Genomic DNA, 16,903 nt, shown 5'->3' on the forward strand with positions numbered 1-16,903 from the left:
ATTTGGTAGCAGGCCCAACCGAAACCCGACCCAGTGCACTGCTTGAAGAACAATTCAGATAACAAAGCAGAAAGACTATTCTGCTTCCACCCAGTCTTGAACTGGGGGCCTTTCGCATGTTAGGCGAATGTGATAACCACTACACTATGGAAACAACTCCTTCAACCTAATTTGGTAGCAGGCCCAACCGAATCCCGACCCAGTGCACTGCTTGAAGAACAATTCAGATAACAAAACAGAAAGAGTATTCTGTTTCCACCCAGTTTCGAACTGGGGGCATTTCGCGTGCAATGCGAATGGGATAACCACTACACTATGGAAGCAAGTACTTTAACTAGATTTGGTAGCAGACCCAATTATTTCCCAAACCAGTGTACTGCTTGAATTACAAGTCAAAAAACAAAGTGTATTATGTTTCCACCCAGTTTCGAACAGGGGACCTTTCGCGTGTGAGGCGAACGTGATAACCACTACACTATGGAAACAACTGCTTCAATCCAATTTGGTAGCAGGCCCAACCGAATCCCGACCCAGTGCACTGCTTGAAGAACAATTCAGATAACAAAACAGGAAGACTATTCTGTTTCCACCCAGTTTCGAACTGGGGGCCTTTCGCGTGTTAGGCGAACGTGATAACCACTACACTATGGAAACGACTCCTTCATCCTAATTTGGTAGCAGGCCCAACAGAATCCCGACCCAGTGCACTGCTTGAAGAACAATTCAGATAACAAAACAGAAAGAGTATTCTGTTTCCACCCAGTTTCGAACTGGGGGCCTTTCGCATGTAAGGCGAATGTGATAACCACTACCGTAATTACTCGAATATAACGCGCACTCGAAAATAACACGCAGGTATAACTTTGGGCCAAAAAAATCTGGAAAAACGCAGTACTCGAATATAGTGCGCACTTAAAATTTCCTGCTGACGAAAATCAGAAATCTTACCTTTTTTTCTTCGTTTCACGATTGTTTTGTTCAAACAAATTTATTCATTAGAATCCTTCAAATGAAAAGTTCCTCTCTCTCTTTGTCTGTCCTCTCATACATCTCTTCGTTGAGAATCCTATCAACGTCCACGCTTCCTTCATCCACTTCCTCTTCCTCCCACAACACATCATCCGATTGGCTTAACGAGATGACGTAAAATCCGTGCGTCAAAGTGAGTTTGACAATGCTTTTTTCGATCGAAAATTTGTAATTTATTTTAGTTATTGATTATAACACTGAACTGAGAGAGGGTGAACTGAGACGGGTACGAGGCTAGAGGGGGGCAGTGGTGGTCTCGGCTTCACGAGATGACGTAAAATCCGTGCGTCGGCTCTACGAGATGACGTAAAATCCGTGCGTCAAAGTGAGTTTGACAATGCTTTTTTCGATCGAAAATTTGTAATTTATTTTATTCAATTCAATTTCAATTCAATTTATTTGGCAAGAAAAAGCACCAGGCTAAGGGCCATGTAACAAGACACCAAAAAAAAAAAAAAAAAAAAAATAGTTTTTGATTATAACACGCACCCCCAACTATTGGAATTAATTATTTTGCAAAAACCTGCGTGTTATATTCGAGTAATTACGGTACACTATGGAAACAACTGCTCAAACTAAATTTGGTAGCAGGCCCAACCGAATCCCAACCCAGTGCACTGCTTGAAGAACAATTCAGATAACAAAACAGAAAGAGTATTGTGTTTCCACCCAGTTTCGAACTGGGGGCCTTTCGCGTGTTAGGCGAACGTGATAACCACTACAATATGGAAACAACGCCTTCAACCTAATTTGGTAGCAGGCCCAACCGAATCCCGACCCAGTGCACTGCTTGAAGAACAATTCAGATAACAAAACAGAAAGAGTATTCTGTTTCCACCCAGTTTCGAACTGGGGGGCTTTCGCGTGTTAGGCCAACGTGATAACCACTACACTATGGAAACAACTCCTTCAACCTAATTTGGTAGCAGGCCCAACAGAATCCCGACCCAGTGCACTGCTTGAAGAACAATTCAGATAACAAAACAGAAAGAGTATTCTGTTTCCACCCAGTTTCGAACTGGGGGGCTTTCGCGTGTAAGGCGAATGTGATAACCACTACACTATGGAAACATCTGCTTAAACTAAATTTGGTAGCAGGTCCAACCATTTCTCAACCCAGTGTACTGCTTGAATTACAAGTCAAATAACAAAACATATTCTGTTTCCACCCAGTTTCGAACTGGGGACCTTTCACGTGTGAGGCGGACGTGATAACCACTACACTATGGAAACTACTACTTTGACCAAAATTTGGTAGCAGACCCAATCATTTCCCAAACCAGTGTACTGCTTGAACTACAAGTCAAATAACATTCTGTTTCCACCCAGTTTCGAACTGGGGGCATTTCGCGTGCAATGCGAAAGGGATAACCACTACACTATGGAAACAAGTACTTAAACTAGATTTGGTAGCAGACCCAATTATTTCCCAAACCAGTGTACTGCTTGAATTACAAGTCAAAAAACAAAATGTATTATGTTTCCACCCAGTTTCGAACTGGGGACCTTTCGCGTGTGAGGCGAACGTGATAACCACTACACTATGGAAACAAATCCTTCAATCCAATTTGGTAGCAGGCCCAACCGAATCGCGACCCAGTGCACTGCTTGAAGAACAATTCAGATAACAAAACAGGAAGACTATTCTGTTTCCACCCAGTCTCGAACTGGGGGCCTTTCGCATGTTAGGCGAATGTGATAACCACTACACTATGGAAACAACTCCTTCAACCTAATTTTGTAGCAGGCCCAACCGAATCCCGACCCAGTGCACTGCTTGAAGAACAATTCAGATAACAAAACAGAAAGAGTATTCTGTTTCCACTCAGTTTTGAACTGGGGGCCTTTCGCGTGTAAGGCGAATGTGATAACCACTACACTATGGAAACAACTGCTTAAACCAAATTTGGTAGCAGGTCCAACCATTTCTCAACCCAGTGTACTGCTTGAATTACAAGTCAAATAACAAAACATATTCTGTTTCCACCCAGTTTCGAACTGGGGACCTTTCACGTGTGATGCGGACGTGATAACCACTACACTATGGAAAGTACTACTTTGACCAAAATTTGGTAGCAGACCCAATCATTTCCCAAACCAGTGTACTGCTTGAACTACAAGTCAAATAACATTCTGTTTCCACCCAGTTTCGAACTGGGGGCATTTCGCGTGCAATGCGAGAGGGATAACCACTACACTATGGAAACAAGTAATTAAACTAGAATTGGTAGCAGACCCAATTATTTCCCAAACCAGTGTACTGCTTGAATTACAAGTCAAAAAACAAAATGTATTATGTTTCCACCCAGTTTCGAACTGGGGACCTTTCGCGTGTGAGGCGAACGTGATAACCACTACACTATGGAAACAACTCCTTCAACCTAATTTGGTAGCAGGCCCAACCGAAGCCCGACCCAGTGCACTGCTTGAAGAACAATTCAGATAACAAAACAGAAAGAGTATTCTGTTACTACCCAGTTTCGAACTGGGGGCCTTTCGCGTGTTAGGCGAACGTGATAACCACTACACTATGGAAACAACTCCTTCAACCTAATTTGGTAGCAGGCCCAACAGAATCCCGACCCAGTGCACTGCTTGAAGAACAATTCAGATAACAAAACAGAAAGAGTTTTCTGTTTCCACCCAGTTTCGAACTGGGGGCTTTCGCGTGTAAGGCGAATGTGATAACCACTACACTATGGAAACATCTGCTTATACCAAATTTGGTAGCAGGTCCAACCATTTCTCAACCCAGTGTACTGCTTGAATTACAAGTCAAATAACAAAACATAGTCTGTTTCCACCCAGTTTCGAACTGGGGACCTTTCACGTGTGAGGCGTACGTGATAACCACTACACTATGGAAACTACTACTTTGACCAAAATTTGGTAGCAGACCCAATCATTTCCCAAACCAGTGTACTGCTTGAACTACAAGTCAAATAACATTCTGTTTCCACCCAGTTTCGAACTGGGGGCATTTCGCGTGCAATGCGAAAGGGATAACCACTACACTATGGAAACAAGTACTTAAACTAGAATTGGTAGCAGACCCAATTATTTCCCAAACCAGTGTACTGCTTGAATTACAAGTCAAAAAACAAAATGTATTATGTTTCCACCCAGTTTCGAACTGGGGACCTTTCGCGTGTGAGGCAAACGTGATAACCACTACACTATGGAAACAACTCCTTCAATCCAATTTGGTAGCAGGCCCAACCGAATCGCGACCCAGTGCACTGCTTGAAGAACAATTCAGATAACAAAACAGGAAGACTATTCTGTTTCCACCCAGTCTCGAACTGAGGCCTTTCGCATGTTAGGCGAATGTGATAACCACTACACTATGGAAACAACTCCTTCAACCCAATTTGGTAGCAGGCCCAACCGAATCCCGACCCAGTGCACTGCTTGAAGAACAATTCAGATAACAAAACAGAAAGAGTATTCTGTTTCCACCCAGTTTCGAACTGGGGGCCTTTCGCGTGTCAGGCGAACGTGATAACCACTACACTATGGAAACAACTCCTTCAACCTAATTTGGTAGCAGTCCCAACAGAATCCCGACCCAGTGCACTGCTTGAAAAACAATTCAGATAACAAAACAGAAAGAGTATTCTGTTTCCACCCAGTTTCGAACTGGGGGGCTTTCGCGTGTTAAGTGAACGTGATAACCACTACACTATGGAAACAACTCCTTCAATCTAATTTGGTAGCAGGCCCAACCATTTCTCAACCCAGTGTACTGCTTGAATTACAAGTCAAATAACAAAACATATTCTGTTTCCACCCAGTTTCGAACTGGGGACCTTTCACGTGTGAAGCGGACGTGATAACCACTACACTATGGAAACTACTACTTTGACCAAAATTTGGTAGCAGACCCAATCATTTCCCAAACCAGTGTAATGCTTGAACTACAAGTCAAATAACATTCTGTTTCCACCCAGTTTCGAACTGGGGGCATTTCGCGTGCAATGCGAAAGGGATAACCACTACACTATGGAAACAAGTACTTAAACTAGATTTGGTAGCAGACCCAATTATTTCCCAAACCAGTGTACTGCTTGAATTACAAGTCAAAAAACAAAATGTATTATGTTTCCACCCAGTTTCGAACTGGGGACCTTTCGTGTGTGAGGCGAACGTGATAATCACTACACTATGGAAACAACTCCTTCAGTCCAATTTGGTAGCAGGCCCAACCGAATCCCGACCCAGTGCACTAATTGAAGAACAATTCAGATAACAAAACAGGAAGACTATTCTGTTTCCACCCAGTCTCGAACTGGGGGCCTTTCGCATGTTAGGCGAATGTGATAACCACTACACTATGGAAACAACTCCTTCAACCCAATTTGGTAGCAGGCCCAACCGAATCCCGACCCAGTGCCTTGCTTGAAGAACAATTCAGATAACAAAACAGAGAGAGTATTCAGTTTCCACCCAGTTTCGAACTGGGGGCCTTTCGCGTGTTAGGCAAACGTGATAACCACTACACTATGGAAACAACTCCTTCACCCTAATTTGGTAGCAGGCCCAACAGAAACCCGACCCAGTGCACTGCTTGAAGAACAATTAAGATAACAAAACAGAAAGAGTATTGTGTTTCCACCCAGTTTCGAACTGGGGGCCTTTCGCGTGTTAGGCGAACGTGATAACCACTACACTATGGAAAAAACTCCTTCAACCTAATTTGGTAGCAGGCCCAACCAAATCCCGACTCAGTGCACTGCTTGAAGAACAATTCAGATAACAAAACAGAAAGAGTATTCTGTTTCCACCCAGTTTCGAACTGGGGGCCTTTCGCGTGTAAGGCGAATGTGAAAACCACTACACTATGGAAACACCTGCTTAAACTAAATTTGGTAGCAGGTCCAACCATTTCTCAACCCAGTATAAGCTTGAAATACAAGTCAAATAACAAAGCGTATAACGTTTCCACCCAGTTTCGAACTGAGGACCTTTCGCGTGCGAGGTGAACGTGATAACCACTACACTATGGTAACAACTCTTTCAACCTAATCTGGTAGCAGGCCCAACCAAATCCCGACCCAGTGCACTGCTTGAAGAACAATTCAGATAACAAAACAGAAAGAGTATTCTGTTTCCACCCAGTTTCGAACTGGGGGCCTTTCGCGTGTTAGGCGAACGTGACAACCACTACACTATGGAAACAACTCCTTCAATCTACTTTGGTAGCAGGCCCAACGGAATCCCGACCCAGTGCACTGCTTGAAGAACAATTCAGATAACAAAACAGAAAGACTATTCTGTTTCCACCCAGTTTCGAACTGGGGGCCTTTCGCGTGTAAGGCGAATGTGATAACCACTACACTATGGAAACAACTGCTTAAACCAAATTTGGTAGCAGGTCCAACCATTTCTCAACCCAGTGTACTGCTTGAATTACAAGTCAAATAACAAAGCATATTCTGTTTCCACCCAGTTTCGAACTGGGGACCTTTCGCGTGTGAGGCGAACGTAATAACCACTACACTATGGAAACAACTGCTTAAACTAAATTTGGTAGCAGGTCCAACCATTTCTCAACCCAGTGTACTGCTTGAATTACAAGTCAAATAACAAAGAATATTCTGTTTCCACCCAGTTTCGAACTGGGGGCATTTCGCGTGCAATGTGAATGGGATAACCACTACACTATGGAAGCAAGTACTTAAACTAGATTTGGTAGCAGACCCAATTATTTCCCAAACCAGTGTACTGCTTGAATTACAAGTAAAAAAACAAAGTGTATTATGTTTCCACCCAGTTTCGAACAGGGGACCTTTCGCGTGTGAGGCGAACCTGATAACCACTACACTATGGAAACAACTGCTTCAATCCAATTTGGTAGCAGGCCCAACCGAATCCCGACCCAGTGCACTGCATGAAGAACAATTCAGATAACAAAACAGGAAGACTATTCTGTTTCCACCCAGTCTCGAACTAGGGGCCTTTCGCGTGTTAGGTGACTGTGATAACCACTTCACTATGGAATCAACTACTTAAACTAAATTTGGTTGCAGGCCAAACCGAATCCCGACCCAGTGCACTGCTTGAAGAACAATTCAGATTACAAAAAAGAAAGAGTTTACTGTTTCCACCCAGTTTTGAACTGGAGCCTTTCGCGTGTTAGGCGAATGTGATAACCACTACACTATGGAAACACCTGCTTAAACTAAATTTGGTAGGAGGTCCAACCATTTCTCAACCCAGTGTACTGCTTGAATTACAAGTCAAATAACAAAGCGTATAACGTTTCCACCCAGTTTCGAACTGGGGAACTTTCGCGTGTGAAGTGAACGTGATAACCACTACACTATGGTAACAACTCTTTCAACCTAATCTGGTAGCAGGCCCAACCAAATCCCGACCCAGTGCACTGCTTGAAGAACAATTCAGATAACAAAACAGAAAGAGTATTCTGTTTCCACCCAGTTTCGAAATGGGGGCCTTTCGCGTGTTAGGCGAACGTGATAACCACTACACTATGGAAACAACTCCTTCAATCTAATTTGGTAGCAGGCCCAACCGAATCCCAACCCAGTGCACTGCTTGAAGAACAATTCAGATAACAAAACAGAAAGAGTATTGTGTTTCCACCCAGTTTCGAACTGGGGGCCTTTCGCGTGTTAGGCGAACGTGATAACCACTACACTATGGAAACAACTCCTTCAACCTAATTTGGTAGCAGGCCCAACCGAATCCCGACCCAGTACACTGCTTGAAGAACAATTCAGATAACAAAACAGAAAGACTATTCTGTTTCCACCCAGTTTCGAACTGGGGGCCTTTCGCGTGTTAGGCGAACGTGTTAACCACTACACTATGGAAACAACTCCTTCAACCTAATTTGGTAGCAGGCCCAACCGAATCCCGACCCAGTGCACTGCTTGAAGAACAATTCAGATAACAAAACAGAAAGAGTATTCTGTTTCCACCCAGTTTCAAACTGGGGGCCTTTCGCATGTAAGGCGAATGTGATAACCACTACACTATGGAAACAACTGCTTAAACTAAATTTGGTAGCAGGTACAACCATTTCTCAACCCAGTGTAATGCTTGAATTACAAGTCAAAAATTAAAGCGTATTATGTTTCCACCCAGTTTCGAACTGGGGACCTTTCGTGTGTGAGGCAAACATGATAACCACTACACTATGGAAACTACTACTTTGACCCAAATTTGGTAGCAGACCCAATCATTTCCCAAACCAGTGTACTGCTTGAAGAACAATTCAGATAACAAAACAGGAACACTATTCTGTTTCCACCCAGTCTCGAACTGGGGGCATTTTGCGTGCAATGCGAATGGGATAACCATTACACTATGGAAACAAGTACTTAAACTAGATTTGGTAGCAGACCCAATTATTTCCCAAACCAGTGTACTGCTTGAATTACAAGTCAAAAAACAAAGTGTATTATGTTTCCACCCAGTTTCAAACTGGGGACCTTTCGCCTGTGAGGCAAACGTGATAACCACTACACTATGTAAACAACTCCTTCAATCCAATTTGGTAGCAGGCCCAACCGAATCCCGACCCAGTGCACTGCTTGAAGAACAATTCAGATAACAAAACAGGAAGACTATTCTGTTTCCACCCAGTCTCGAACTGGGGGCCTTTCGCGTGTTAGGCGAATGTGGTAACCACTACACTATGGAAACAGCTACTTAAACTAAATTTGGTAGCAGACCCAATTATTTCCCAAACCAGTGTACTGCTTGAATTTCAAGTCAAAAAACAAAGCGTATTATGTTTCCACCCAGTTTCGAACTGGGGACCTTTCGCGTGCGAGGTGAACGTGATAACCACTATACTATGGAAACTACTACTTTGACCCAAATTTGGTAGCAGACCCAATCATTTCCCAAACCAGTGTACTGCTTGAACTACAAGTAAAATAACAAAGAATATTCTGTTTCCACCCAGTTTCGAACTGGGGGCATTTCGCGTGCAATGCGAACGTGATAACCACTACACTATGGAAACAACTCCTTCAACCTAATTTGGTAGCAGGCCCAACAGAATCCCGACCCAGTGCACTGCTTGAAGAACAATTCAGATAACAAAACAGAAAGAGTATTCTGTTTCCACCCAGTTTCGAACTGGGGGCCTTTCGCGTGTAAGGCGAATGTGATAACCACTACACTATGGAAACAACTGCTTAAACTAAATTTGGTAGCAGGTCCAACCATTTCTCAACCCAGTTTACTGCTTGAATTACAAGTCAAATAACAAAGCATATTCTGTTTCCACCCAGTTTCGAACTGGGGACCTCTGGCGTGTGAGGCGAACGTGATAACCACTACACTATGGAAACTACTAATTTGACCCAAATATGGTAGCAGACCCAATCATTTCCCAAACCAGTGTACCGCTTGAACTACAAGTGAAATAACATTCTGTTTCCACCCAGTTTCGAACTGGGGGCATGTCGCGTGCAATGCGAATGGGATAACCACTACACTATGGAAACAACTACTTAAACTAAATTTGGTAGCAGACCCAATTATTTCCCAAACCAGTGTACTGCTTGAATTACAAGTCAAAAATTAAAGCGTATTATGTTTCCACCCAGTTTCGAACTGCGGACCTTTCGCGTGTGAGGCGAACGTGATAACCACTACACTATGGAAACTACTATTTTGACCCAAAGTTGGTAGCAGACCCAATTATTTCCCAAACCAGTGTACTGCTTGAATTACAAGTCAAAAAACAAAGTGTATTATGTTTCCACCCAGTTTCAAACTGGGGACCTTTCGCATGTGAGGCGAACGTGATAACCACTACACTATGGAAACAACTCCTTCAACCTAATTTGGTAGCAGGCCCAACAGAATCCCGACCCAGTGCACTGCTTGAAGAACAATTCAGATACCAAAACAGAAAGAGTATTCAGTTTCCACCCAGTTTCAAACTGGGGGCCTTTCACGTGTTAGGCGAACGAGATAACCACTACACTATGGAAACATTTACTTCAACTAACTTTGGTAGCAGACCCAAATGTTTCCCAACCCAGTGTACTGCTTGAACTACAAGTCAAATAAAAGAGAGTATTCTGTTTCCACCCAGTTTCGAGCTGGGGGCCTTTCACGTGTAAGGTGAACGTGATAACCAATACACTATGGAAGCAACTACTTTGACCCATATTTGGTAGCAGACCAAATCATTTCCCAACCCAGTGTACTGCTTGAACTTCAAGTCAAATAACAAAGAGTTTTCTGTTTCCACCCAGTTTCGAACTGGGGGCCTTTTGCATGTTAAGCGAACGTGATAACCACTACACTATGGAAACAATTACTTCAACTAACTTTGGTAGCAGACCCAATTGTTTCCTAACCCAGTGTACTGCTTGAATTACAAGTCAAATAACAAAGCGCATTACGTTTCCACCCAGTTTCGAACTGGGTACCTGTTGGATCTAATCGATAAACATTCAATAACTTCGAATTAGAGGAAGCACACAGAGTCGGCCATGATGAGTTTTATCTAGCTTCAGCTGAAGGAGGGGGTCAGAGCAGCCAGCGGCAGGAGCGCGTCTATCCTCCAGCCTGACTAGTTTGAACTCCCTGAATCCCCCAGCAGGTCGACTAGTTTTATTGACAAAGGTCATGTGACATAGGTACAAACAGAAGGCGGGACAGTGATCTAATCATGTTTTATACTATCACATGCAGATGATGCGCCCCCAACTCATAGGTGTCACGGACGGAAATTTCCGCTAGCCCATGCAAAATTCTATTCTAGTGACTACACTAAATAAACCTATTGACTAGTAAAAAGCATAAGAATACATTTCATACTCCACATTTCCCCCCTGTAGTTACTTTGAAAGAATTTTCTTCAAACACATCAATTCATATCCCTCCTATCCAGGTTCTAGAATACAAATATCATCAACAGTTACTTATCAAGGGGTATGGAAAATAATAAAATCACTTGTCAAGGCAAAGGCGAAAAACTCGAGGTATTTGGCGTCATTCGAGAAAAATTCCTCTGCGTCCCTCTTAATGAGCGAACACAATTTTTAAGTCAAGACAAGTACAATTACCCGGACGGCTCGACATCGTGGGACCTGTCACACTTCGAAAGAGTGCGAGAATCTCCAATATGGTCTGCCATGCGGTGATACTGTATGTCACTGTAAGCTACCAGCGTGTGCTGGATAGTGTTTCAAATCATAACTTTGATACAGGGGATTACACACACAGAAAAAATACAGAACAGAAACAAAATCGCAAATGAGGGAGTTGCAAATTTAAACAGCATTGACTGGTTTCGTCTGGGATGAAGGTGCAGCAGTGTTCTCCCATCATGGCACACACACCTCCATCCTCTGTCCCGCAACATTCCTAAGGGTATTATGTTCACTCCCCTTAAAAGGAATGCATCTCATCTGCACCACTGCAGATTTAAGTGTGGCGTCTAGACCCAGTGAATTCAGGTTGTCAGGATACCACACGTCTTCTTCATAGTAGTTCTCCAGATTGTTCTTTCATCTTGCTGTTGAGGGATCGAAGGGAACCCAGTGTACTGCTTGAGCTTCAAGTCAAATAACAAAGAGTGTTCTGTTTCCACCCAGGTATGAACTGGGGGCCTTTCACGTGTAAGGCGAACAAGATAACCACTACACTATGGAAACAGCTACTTCAACTGAAATTTGGTAGAACACCCAATCATTTCCCAACCCAGTGTACTGCTTGAACTACAAGTCAAATAACAAAGAGTATACGGTTTCCACCCAGTTTCGAAATGGGGGCCTTTTGCGTGTAAGGCAAACGTGATAACCACTACACTACGGAAACAACTACTGTAACTCAAATTTGGTAGCAGACCCAGTCGTTTCCCAAACCAGTGTACTGCTTGAACTACAAGTTAAATAACAAAGAGTATTCTGTTTCCACCCAGTTTTGAACTGCAGGCCTTTCACGTGAAAGGCGAACACGATAACCACTACATTATAGAAACGACTACTTCAACCAAAGTTGGTAGCAGACCCAATCATTTCCCATCCCAGTGTACTGCTTGAACTACAAGTCGTACAACAAAGCGTATTATGTTTCCACCCAGTTTCGAACTGGGGACCTTTCGCTTGTGAGGTGAACGTGATAACCACTACACTATGGAAACAACTACTTCAACTTAATTTGGTAGCAGACCCAGTCTTTTCCCAACCCAATGTACTGCTTGAACTACAAGTCAAATAACAAGGCCTGTCATGTTTCCATCCAGTTTCGAACTGGGGACCTTTCATTTGTGAGGCAAACATGATAACCACTACACTACGGAAACAACTCTTTCGACCTAATTTGGTAGCAGGCCCAACAAAATCCCGACCCAGTGCACTGCTTGAAGAACAATTCAAATAACAAAACAGAAAGAGTATTCTGTTTCAAACTGGGGGCTTTTTACGTGTCAGGCGAATGTGATAACAAATACACTATGGAAACATCTACTTCATCCAAATTTGGTAGCAGGTCCAACCATTTCCCAAGGCATTAAATTGCTTGTACTACAAGTCACAAAACAAAGTGCAATACGTTGCCACCCAGTTTTGAACTGGGGACCTTTTGCGTGTGAGGCAATTGTGATAACCACTACACTATGGAAACAACTCCTTCAACCTTATTTGGTAGCAGGCCCAACCATTTCCCAACCCAGTGTACTGCTTGAACAACAAGTAAAATAACAGAGTATTCTGTTTCCACCCAGTTATGAACTGGGGGCCTTTTATGTGTAAGGTGAACCTGATAAACAGGAAACAACTACTTCAACTAAATTTGGTAGCAGACCCAATCGTTTCCCAACCCAGTGTACTGCTTGAACTACAAGTCAAATAAAAAAGAGTATTCTGTTTCCACCCAGTTTCAAACTGGGTGCCTTTAACGTGCTAGACGAATGTGAAAACCACTACACTATGGATCAACTCCTTCAAACAAATTTGGTAGCAGACCTAACCATTTCCCAACCCAGTGTACTGCTTCAACTACAAGTCAAATAACAAAGCATATTATGTTTCCACCCAGTTTCAAACTGGGGGCCTTTCACATGTTAGGCGAATGTGATAACAACTACACTATGGAAACAACTCCTTCAAACAAATTTGGTAGCAGACCCAACCATTTCCCAACCCAGTGTACTGCTTGAACAACAAGTAAAATAACAGAGTATTCTGTTTCCACCCAGTTATGAACTGGGGGCCTTTTATGTGTAAGGTGAACCTGATAAACAGGAAACAACTACTTCAACTAAATTTGGTAGCAGACCCAATCGTTTCCCAACCCAGTGTACTGCTTGAACTACAAGTCAAATAAAAAAGAGTATTCTGTTTCCACCCAGTTTCAAACTGGGTGCCTTTAACGTGCTAGACGAATGTGAAAACCACTACACTATGGATCAACTCCTTCAAACAAATTTGGTAGCAGACCTAACCATTTCCCAACCCAGTGTACTGCTTCAACTACAAGTCAAATAACAAAGCATATTATGTTTCCACCCAGTTTCAAACTGGGGGCCTTTCACATGTTAGGCGAATGTGATAACAACTACACTATGGAAACAACTCCTTCAAACAAATTTGGTAGCAGACCCAACCATTTCCCAACCCAGTGTACTGCTTGAACTACAAGTCAAATAACAAAAAGCATTCTGATTCCACCCAGTTTTAACCTGGGGACCTTTCGTGCGTGAGGCGAACGTGATAACCACCACACTATGGAAACATTTCATTTGCATAGTTGGTAGCAGACCCAATCGTTTCCCAACCTAGTGTACTGCTTGAACTACAAGTCAAATAACAAAGAGTATTCCGTTTCCACCCAGTTTCGAACTGGGGGCCTTTCGCATTTATGGCAAAGGTGATTACCATTACATTATGGAAACAACTACTTCAACCCAATATGGTAGCAGGTCCAACCATTCCCGACTCAGTGTACTGCTTGAACTACAAGTCAAATAACAGAGAGTAGTCTGTTTCCACCCAGTTTCGAACCGGGGGCCTTTCACGTGGGAGGCAATCATGATAACCACTACACTATGGAAACAACCCCTTCAAACAAATTTGGTAGCACACCCAACCTTTTCCCAACCCAGTGTATTGCTTTAACTACAATTCAATTAATGAAGCATATTATGTTTCCACCCAGTTTCAAACTGGGGTCCTTTCGCGTGTGAGGCAATTGTGATAACCACTACACTATGGAAACAACTCCTTCAACCAAATCTGGTAGCAGGCCCAATCGAATCCCGACCCAGTGCACTGCTTGAAGAAAAATTCAAATAATAAAACAGAAAGAGTATTCTGTTTCCACCTAGTTTCGAACTGGGAGTTTTTCGTGTGTTATGCGAACCTGATCAAATTTTCATCAACTCATCAAAAGCCTTTATGTCATCATACACAGCTGTGTATAACGAAACTAACCCACTACACATAGAAACAACTACTTCAAACAAATTTGATAGCAACCCCAACCAATGTTCCCTCTAAGCTGCGCACAACTCTCGCATTCTCTTCGCACGGCAAACATATGCAGCGCACAAAATCAAATTGAATTAAATTGAATTGAATGCTTTTATTTTACGCCAACCTGAATTGTAAAAAAAAGACTTTACATTTTTTCTGTACCATTTTGCGTTGCAACTCAGAGTGGCAGCCTGTCACCGACAGACGACAACAAAGAGTCATTTCGGATAAAACCGACAAACACCGTGTCCAGCCAATGATATGATGTGTTTCGTGTCACGTCGCGTGTGTTTACTTCCGCGGCATAAGTTCATTTCACAGGTTAGCATATAGCCATAAACTTGGTGGAGCTTCTGCCAAGCCTTTATCATGGCCAAACGAGTCAAAGTAAAAAAATAAATGCGGTTCTAATATGGAATGGCTGTCGGAGTAAATAGAAGAACAAGCGGTGAAATTGGGTGAGAACTGTCGAAAACTTTGCCAAGTGTGCGCCTGTGTGTGTGTGTGTGTTGTATATATCATCGTTTGTCTTCAATTTACAGATGTACTTTAGATGGAAATTAGCCCTTGGCTGCAATCTTACATATTTACATATGTATGTTCATGAATATGTGCTGTCCCGTATGAAATAAATCAAATCAAAATCAAAAGAAAGTTCTCTGCAAAACATACAGCGAAGCTAAAGTTGTAAGCGAGTTTTCCGATGGAAAAATATTGCACATAAATGGACGCTTGACTATCTCGAGTGACACATTCAGAAGAAAAGTCATTTGAAGGAGAATGAGAAGTGAGAAGGACAGTCGTGAAAAATTAGGTCAACTTGAAGTCAGATTTGTGCAGATTCTAGTGTCATTTAGGACAGTTGGACTAGATCATTTATGGCTAGTAGACACATACCTGTCAAGGTATACGTTTTTTGATCATTTCAAATTGTGTACGCTGTATAAGAACCTTTGTACGGGAAAAAACGTTTTCTTTTTTTAAATACGTTTTTACGATCTCGTTTTACTCATTTCGGCTGTAATCCGGAACGTTTCTGTTGCCGGTAGCAGAGGAAAACAGCATCGTCAATTGCTAATATTGTCAAGCATGATATGCGCACGGGCATTTCCCTTTCACCCGTCCGCCTTTTCACCATCAAAAATATAGCAAGCAAGGTACCCCGACATGCACCTGCTCATGGCAGGTGTTCTACTGGTGTGTGTAACGAAAAATTAGAGGGAACATTGGCCCCAACCATTTTCCGACCCAGTGTACTGTATTGGTCAATATGCAAGAATTTACGGTAATTTGTGACCTTTAAGTACCTGGAGAGGTTACTTTTATAAAGAAAAACAATATTAAAATGGTTTAAAAAAGGGCCTAAATGTATGATCAAAAAGTTTTGGGATCAAGAGATTAAGAATTACTTGTTGAAGTGAGCAAATGTTCTGTATTTATTTGTGGAATGTAATAGGAATGAGACATTGATGTGGTGATATGTTAACGCATTGGCTGCCACGTCTACTGGTGAACTGCTTACAATTTACAGCGGAAGGCTCTTCAGAAAATGAATGACTATAATAAAGACTTCTTATTTCAAATAGGAGGCCGACATTGAAAATATTGATATCTTTTTAGCTAACAGACCGGCACCAGGTTGCTCAGACCAGTACAGGTCAATGGACGGTGGTTGGGGACCTCTGCTATAACCTGTTGTACAGTCTTCAGGGTCTTCAATGTTCTGTTCTAGAGTACAAAACACATTGAAAATTTTGGGTGCGGTTTTAATGTGCTTAAGTACTTATATGTTCTAAAAAGACCCATGTGATTTAGTGAAAACAAACCTTACACACATCTCTCTTTGCATTTATTGTGTGGGCGAATGCACACATTACCTCTTGTCAATTGAACCAGAATTTTCTTTCACCTTTTATGATTTTTGTCCAATTTTTATCTACAAGTCGGTCCTCCTGTGTGGAGTTTTCATCTTCTCCCTGGGGTTGTGTTTTTTCTTTGGGTTAGCTGGTTGAGCACCATAAGCCCGGACATTCTTACCCCCAAGTTGGCCAACCTGGGCCACCCACCTTCCACCTCCTCCTGGATTAAGGACTATCTGGTCAACCGACCCCAGCACGTGAAGCCAGGTCACCACCTCTCAGCCGCCCGCACGCTCAGGACCGGCTCGCACTAAGGCTGTATGCTGCGTCCACTGCTCTACTCACTCTACACACACAACTGCAGACCCACCCACCCTGAGAACATTGTGAAATTTGCGGATGAGACTACGGTGGTGGGGGGTCCTTAGACCCACCGTGTGGTGCGCTCTCAACAACTTGGCGCTGAGCATCTCCAAAATCAGAGAACTCAGCCTGGACTTCCGACGGAACAAGGCCGCTCCGTCACCCCTTGTATATCAACAGCGA

At 42.8% G+C, this 16,903-nt stretch overlaps 41 non-coding genes across 41 annotated transcripts; all 41 read right to left on the reverse strand.

Annotated features, from left to right (window-relative positions):
* Positions 1–81: 81 nt before the first annotated feature.
* Positions 82–154, reverse strand: trnav-aac (transfer RNA valine (anticodon AAC)). The gene has a single exon. It is a non-coding gene; the product is annotated as a tRNA-Val (tRNA).
* Positions 155–412: 258 nt separating this feature from the next.
* On the reverse strand, positions 413–485 carry trnav-cac (transfer RNA valine (anticodon CAC)). Its single transcript has one exon. It is a non-coding gene; the product is annotated as a tRNA-Val (tRNA).
* A 96-nt stretch (positions 486–581) lies between these two features.
* trnav-aac (transfer RNA valine (anticodon AAC)) lies at positions 582–654 on the reverse strand. The gene has a single exon. It is a non-coding gene; the product is annotated as a tRNA-Val (tRNA).
* Positions 655–1,689: 1,035 nt separating this feature from the next.
* On the reverse strand, positions 1,690–1,762 carry trnav-aac (transfer RNA valine (anticodon AAC)). Its single transcript has one exon. It is a non-coding gene; the product is annotated as a tRNA-Val (tRNA).
* Positions 1,763–2,027: 265 nt separating this feature from the next.
* trnav-uac (transfer RNA valine (anticodon UAC)) lies at positions 2,028–2,100 on the reverse strand. The gene has a single exon. It is a non-coding gene; the product is annotated as a tRNA-Val (tRNA).
* An 89-nt stretch (positions 2,101–2,189) lies between these two features.
* Positions 2,190–2,262, reverse strand: trnav-cac (transfer RNA valine (anticodon CAC)). The gene has a single exon. It is a non-coding gene; the product is annotated as a tRNA-Val (tRNA).
* A 245-nt stretch (positions 2,263–2,507) lies between these two features.
* Positions 2,508–2,580, reverse strand: trnav-cac (transfer RNA valine (anticodon CAC)). The gene has a single exon. It is a non-coding gene; the product is annotated as a tRNA-Val (tRNA).
* Positions 2,581–2,676: 96 nt separating this feature from the next.
* On the reverse strand, positions 2,677–2,749 carry trnav-aac (transfer RNA valine (anticodon AAC)). Its single transcript has one exon. It is a non-coding gene; the product is annotated as a tRNA-Val (tRNA).
* Positions 2,750–2,845: 96 nt separating this feature from the next.
* On the reverse strand, positions 2,846–2,918 carry trnav-uac (transfer RNA valine (anticodon UAC)). The gene has a single exon. It is a non-coding gene; the product is annotated as a tRNA-Val (tRNA).
* A 407-nt stretch (positions 2,919–3,325) lies between these two features.
* Positions 3,326–3,398, reverse strand: trnav-cac (transfer RNA valine (anticodon CAC)). The gene has a single exon. It is a non-coding gene; the product is annotated as a tRNA-Val (tRNA).
* Positions 3,399–3,663: 265 nt separating this feature from the next.
* trnav-uac (transfer RNA valine (anticodon UAC)) lies at positions 3,664–3,735 on the reverse strand. Its single transcript has one exon. It is a non-coding gene; the product is annotated as a tRNA-Val (tRNA).
* An 89-nt stretch (positions 3,736–3,824) lies between these two features.
* trnav-cac (transfer RNA valine (anticodon CAC)) lies at positions 3,825–3,897 on the reverse strand. Its single transcript has one exon. It is a non-coding gene; the product is annotated as a tRNA-Val (tRNA).
* A 245-nt stretch (positions 3,898–4,142) lies between these two features.
* trnav-cac (transfer RNA valine (anticodon CAC)) lies at positions 4,143–4,215 on the reverse strand. Its single transcript has one exon. It is a non-coding gene; the product is annotated as a tRNA-Val (tRNA).
* Positions 4,216–4,311: 96 nt separating this feature from the next.
* Positions 4,312–4,383, reverse strand: trnav-aac (transfer RNA valine (anticodon AAC)). The gene has a single exon. It is a non-coding gene; the product is annotated as a tRNA-Val (tRNA).
* Positions 4,384–4,479: 96 nt separating this feature from the next.
* On the reverse strand, positions 4,480–4,552 carry trnav-gac (transfer RNA valine (anticodon GAC)). The gene has a single exon. It is a non-coding gene; the product is annotated as a tRNA-Val (tRNA).
* Positions 4,553–4,810: 258 nt separating this feature from the next.
* Positions 4,811–4,883, reverse strand: trnav-cac (transfer RNA valine (anticodon CAC)). The gene has a single exon. It is a non-coding gene; the product is annotated as a tRNA-Val (tRNA).
* Positions 4,884–5,128: 245 nt separating this feature from the next.
* On the reverse strand, positions 5,129–5,201 carry trnav-cac (transfer RNA valine (anticodon CAC)). The gene has a single exon. It is a non-coding gene; the product is annotated as a tRNA-Val (tRNA).
* Positions 5,202–5,297: 96 nt separating this feature from the next.
* Positions 5,298–5,370, reverse strand: trnav-aac (transfer RNA valine (anticodon AAC)). The gene has a single exon. It is a non-coding gene; the product is annotated as a tRNA-Val (tRNA).
* A 96-nt stretch (positions 5,371–5,466) lies between these two features.
* On the reverse strand, positions 5,467–5,539 carry trnav-aac (transfer RNA valine (anticodon AAC)). Its single transcript has one exon. It is a non-coding gene; the product is annotated as a tRNA-Val (tRNA).
* A 96-nt stretch (positions 5,540–5,635) lies between these two features.
* On the reverse strand, positions 5,636–5,711 carry trnav-aac (transfer RNA valine (anticodon AAC)). The gene has a single exon. It is a non-coding gene; the product is annotated as a tRNA-Val (tRNA).
* A 93-nt stretch (positions 5,712–5,804) lies between these two features.
* trnav-uac (transfer RNA valine (anticodon UAC)) lies at positions 5,805–5,877 on the reverse strand. Its single transcript has one exon. It is a non-coding gene; the product is annotated as a tRNA-Val (tRNA).
* Positions 5,878–5,965: 88 nt separating this feature from the next.
* trnaa-cgc (transfer RNA alanine (anticodon CGC)) lies at positions 5,966–6,038 on the reverse strand. The gene has a single exon. It is a non-coding gene; the product is annotated as a tRNA-Ala (tRNA).
* Positions 6,039–6,134: 96 nt separating this feature from the next.
* trnav-aac (transfer RNA valine (anticodon AAC)) lies at positions 6,135–6,207 on the reverse strand. Its single transcript has one exon. It is a non-coding gene; the product is annotated as a tRNA-Val (tRNA).
* A 96-nt stretch (positions 6,208–6,303) lies between these two features.
* Positions 6,304–6,376, reverse strand: trnav-uac (transfer RNA valine (anticodon UAC)). The gene has a single exon. It is a non-coding gene; the product is annotated as a tRNA-Val (tRNA).
* An 89-nt stretch (positions 6,377–6,465) lies between these two features.
* On the reverse strand, positions 6,466–6,538 carry trnav-cac (transfer RNA valine (anticodon CAC)). The gene has a single exon. It is a non-coding gene; the product is annotated as a tRNA-Val (tRNA).
* Positions 6,539–6,789: 251 nt separating this feature from the next.
* On the reverse strand, positions 6,790–6,862 carry trnav-cac (transfer RNA valine (anticodon CAC)). The gene has a single exon. It is a non-coding gene; the product is annotated as a tRNA-Val (tRNA).
* A 595-nt stretch (positions 6,863–7,457) lies between these two features.
* trnav-aac (transfer RNA valine (anticodon AAC)) lies at positions 7,458–7,530 on the reverse strand. The gene has a single exon. It is a non-coding gene; the product is annotated as a tRNA-Val (tRNA).
* Positions 7,531–7,626: 96 nt separating this feature from the next.
* trnav-aac (transfer RNA valine (anticodon AAC)) lies at positions 7,627–7,699 on the reverse strand. Its single transcript has one exon. It is a non-coding gene; the product is annotated as a tRNA-Val (tRNA).
* A 96-nt stretch (positions 7,700–7,795) lies between these two features.
* Positions 7,796–7,868, reverse strand: trnav-aac (transfer RNA valine (anticodon AAC)). The gene has a single exon. It is a non-coding gene; the product is annotated as a tRNA-Val (tRNA).
* Positions 7,869–7,964: 96 nt separating this feature from the next.
* On the reverse strand, positions 7,965–8,037 carry trnav-uac (transfer RNA valine (anticodon UAC)). Its single transcript has one exon. It is a non-coding gene; the product is annotated as a tRNA-Val (tRNA).
* Positions 8,038–8,126: 89 nt separating this feature from the next.
* On the reverse strand, positions 8,127–8,199 carry trnav-cac (transfer RNA valine (anticodon CAC)). Its single transcript has one exon. It is a non-coding gene; the product is annotated as a tRNA-Val (tRNA).
* A 428-nt stretch (positions 8,200–8,627) lies between these two features.
* trnav-aac (transfer RNA valine (anticodon AAC)) lies at positions 8,628–8,700 on the reverse strand. Its single transcript has one exon. It is a non-coding gene; the product is annotated as a tRNA-Val (tRNA).
* Positions 8,701–8,789: 89 nt separating this feature from the next.
* Positions 8,790–8,862, reverse strand: trnaa-cgc (transfer RNA alanine (anticodon CGC)). Its single transcript has one exon. It is a non-coding gene; the product is annotated as a tRNA-Ala (tRNA).
* Positions 8,863–8,952: 90 nt separating this feature from the next.
* Positions 8,953–9,025, reverse strand: trnaa-ugc (transfer RNA alanine (anticodon UGC)). The gene has a single exon. It is a non-coding gene; the product is annotated as a tRNA-Ala (tRNA).
* Positions 9,026–9,121: 96 nt separating this feature from the next.
* Positions 9,122–9,194, reverse strand: trnav-uac (transfer RNA valine (anticodon UAC)). The gene has a single exon. It is a non-coding gene; the product is annotated as a tRNA-Val (tRNA).
* An 89-nt stretch (positions 9,195–9,283) lies between these two features.
* Positions 9,284–9,356, reverse strand: trnav-cac (transfer RNA valine (anticodon CAC)). The gene has a single exon. It is a non-coding gene; the product is annotated as a tRNA-Val (tRNA).
* A 245-nt stretch (positions 9,357–9,601) lies between these two features.
* trnav-cac (transfer RNA valine (anticodon CAC)) lies at positions 9,602–9,674 on the reverse strand. Its single transcript has one exon. It is a non-coding gene; the product is annotated as a tRNA-Val (tRNA).
* Positions 9,675–9,764: 90 nt separating this feature from the next.
* trnav-cac (transfer RNA valine (anticodon CAC)) lies at positions 9,765–9,837 on the reverse strand. Its single transcript has one exon. It is a non-coding gene; the product is annotated as a tRNA-Val (tRNA).
* A 421-nt stretch (positions 9,838–10,258) lies between these two features.
* On the reverse strand, positions 10,259–10,331 carry trnav-aac (transfer RNA valine (anticodon AAC)). The gene has a single exon. It is a non-coding gene; the product is annotated as a tRNA-Val (tRNA).
* Positions 10,332–11,768: 1,437 nt separating this feature from the next.
* trnav-uac (transfer RNA valine (anticodon UAC)) lies at positions 11,769–11,841 on the reverse strand. Its single transcript has one exon. It is a non-coding gene; the product is annotated as a tRNA-Val (tRNA).
* Positions 11,842–12,093: 252 nt separating this feature from the next.
* Positions 12,094–12,166, reverse strand: trnav-cac (transfer RNA valine (anticodon CAC)). Its single transcript has one exon. It is a non-coding gene; the product is annotated as a tRNA-Val (tRNA).
* Positions 12,167–16,903: the final 4,737 nt, after the last annotated feature.

Source organism: Stigmatopora argus, chromosome 13, assembly GCF_051989625.1.
Source record: "Stigmatopora argus isolate UIUO_Sarg chromosome 13, RoL_Sarg_1.0, whole genome shotgun sequence".
Classification (NCBI taxonomy): domain Eukaryota; kingdom Metazoa; phylum Chordata; class Actinopteri; order Syngnathiformes; family Syngnathidae; genus Stigmatopora; species Stigmatopora argus.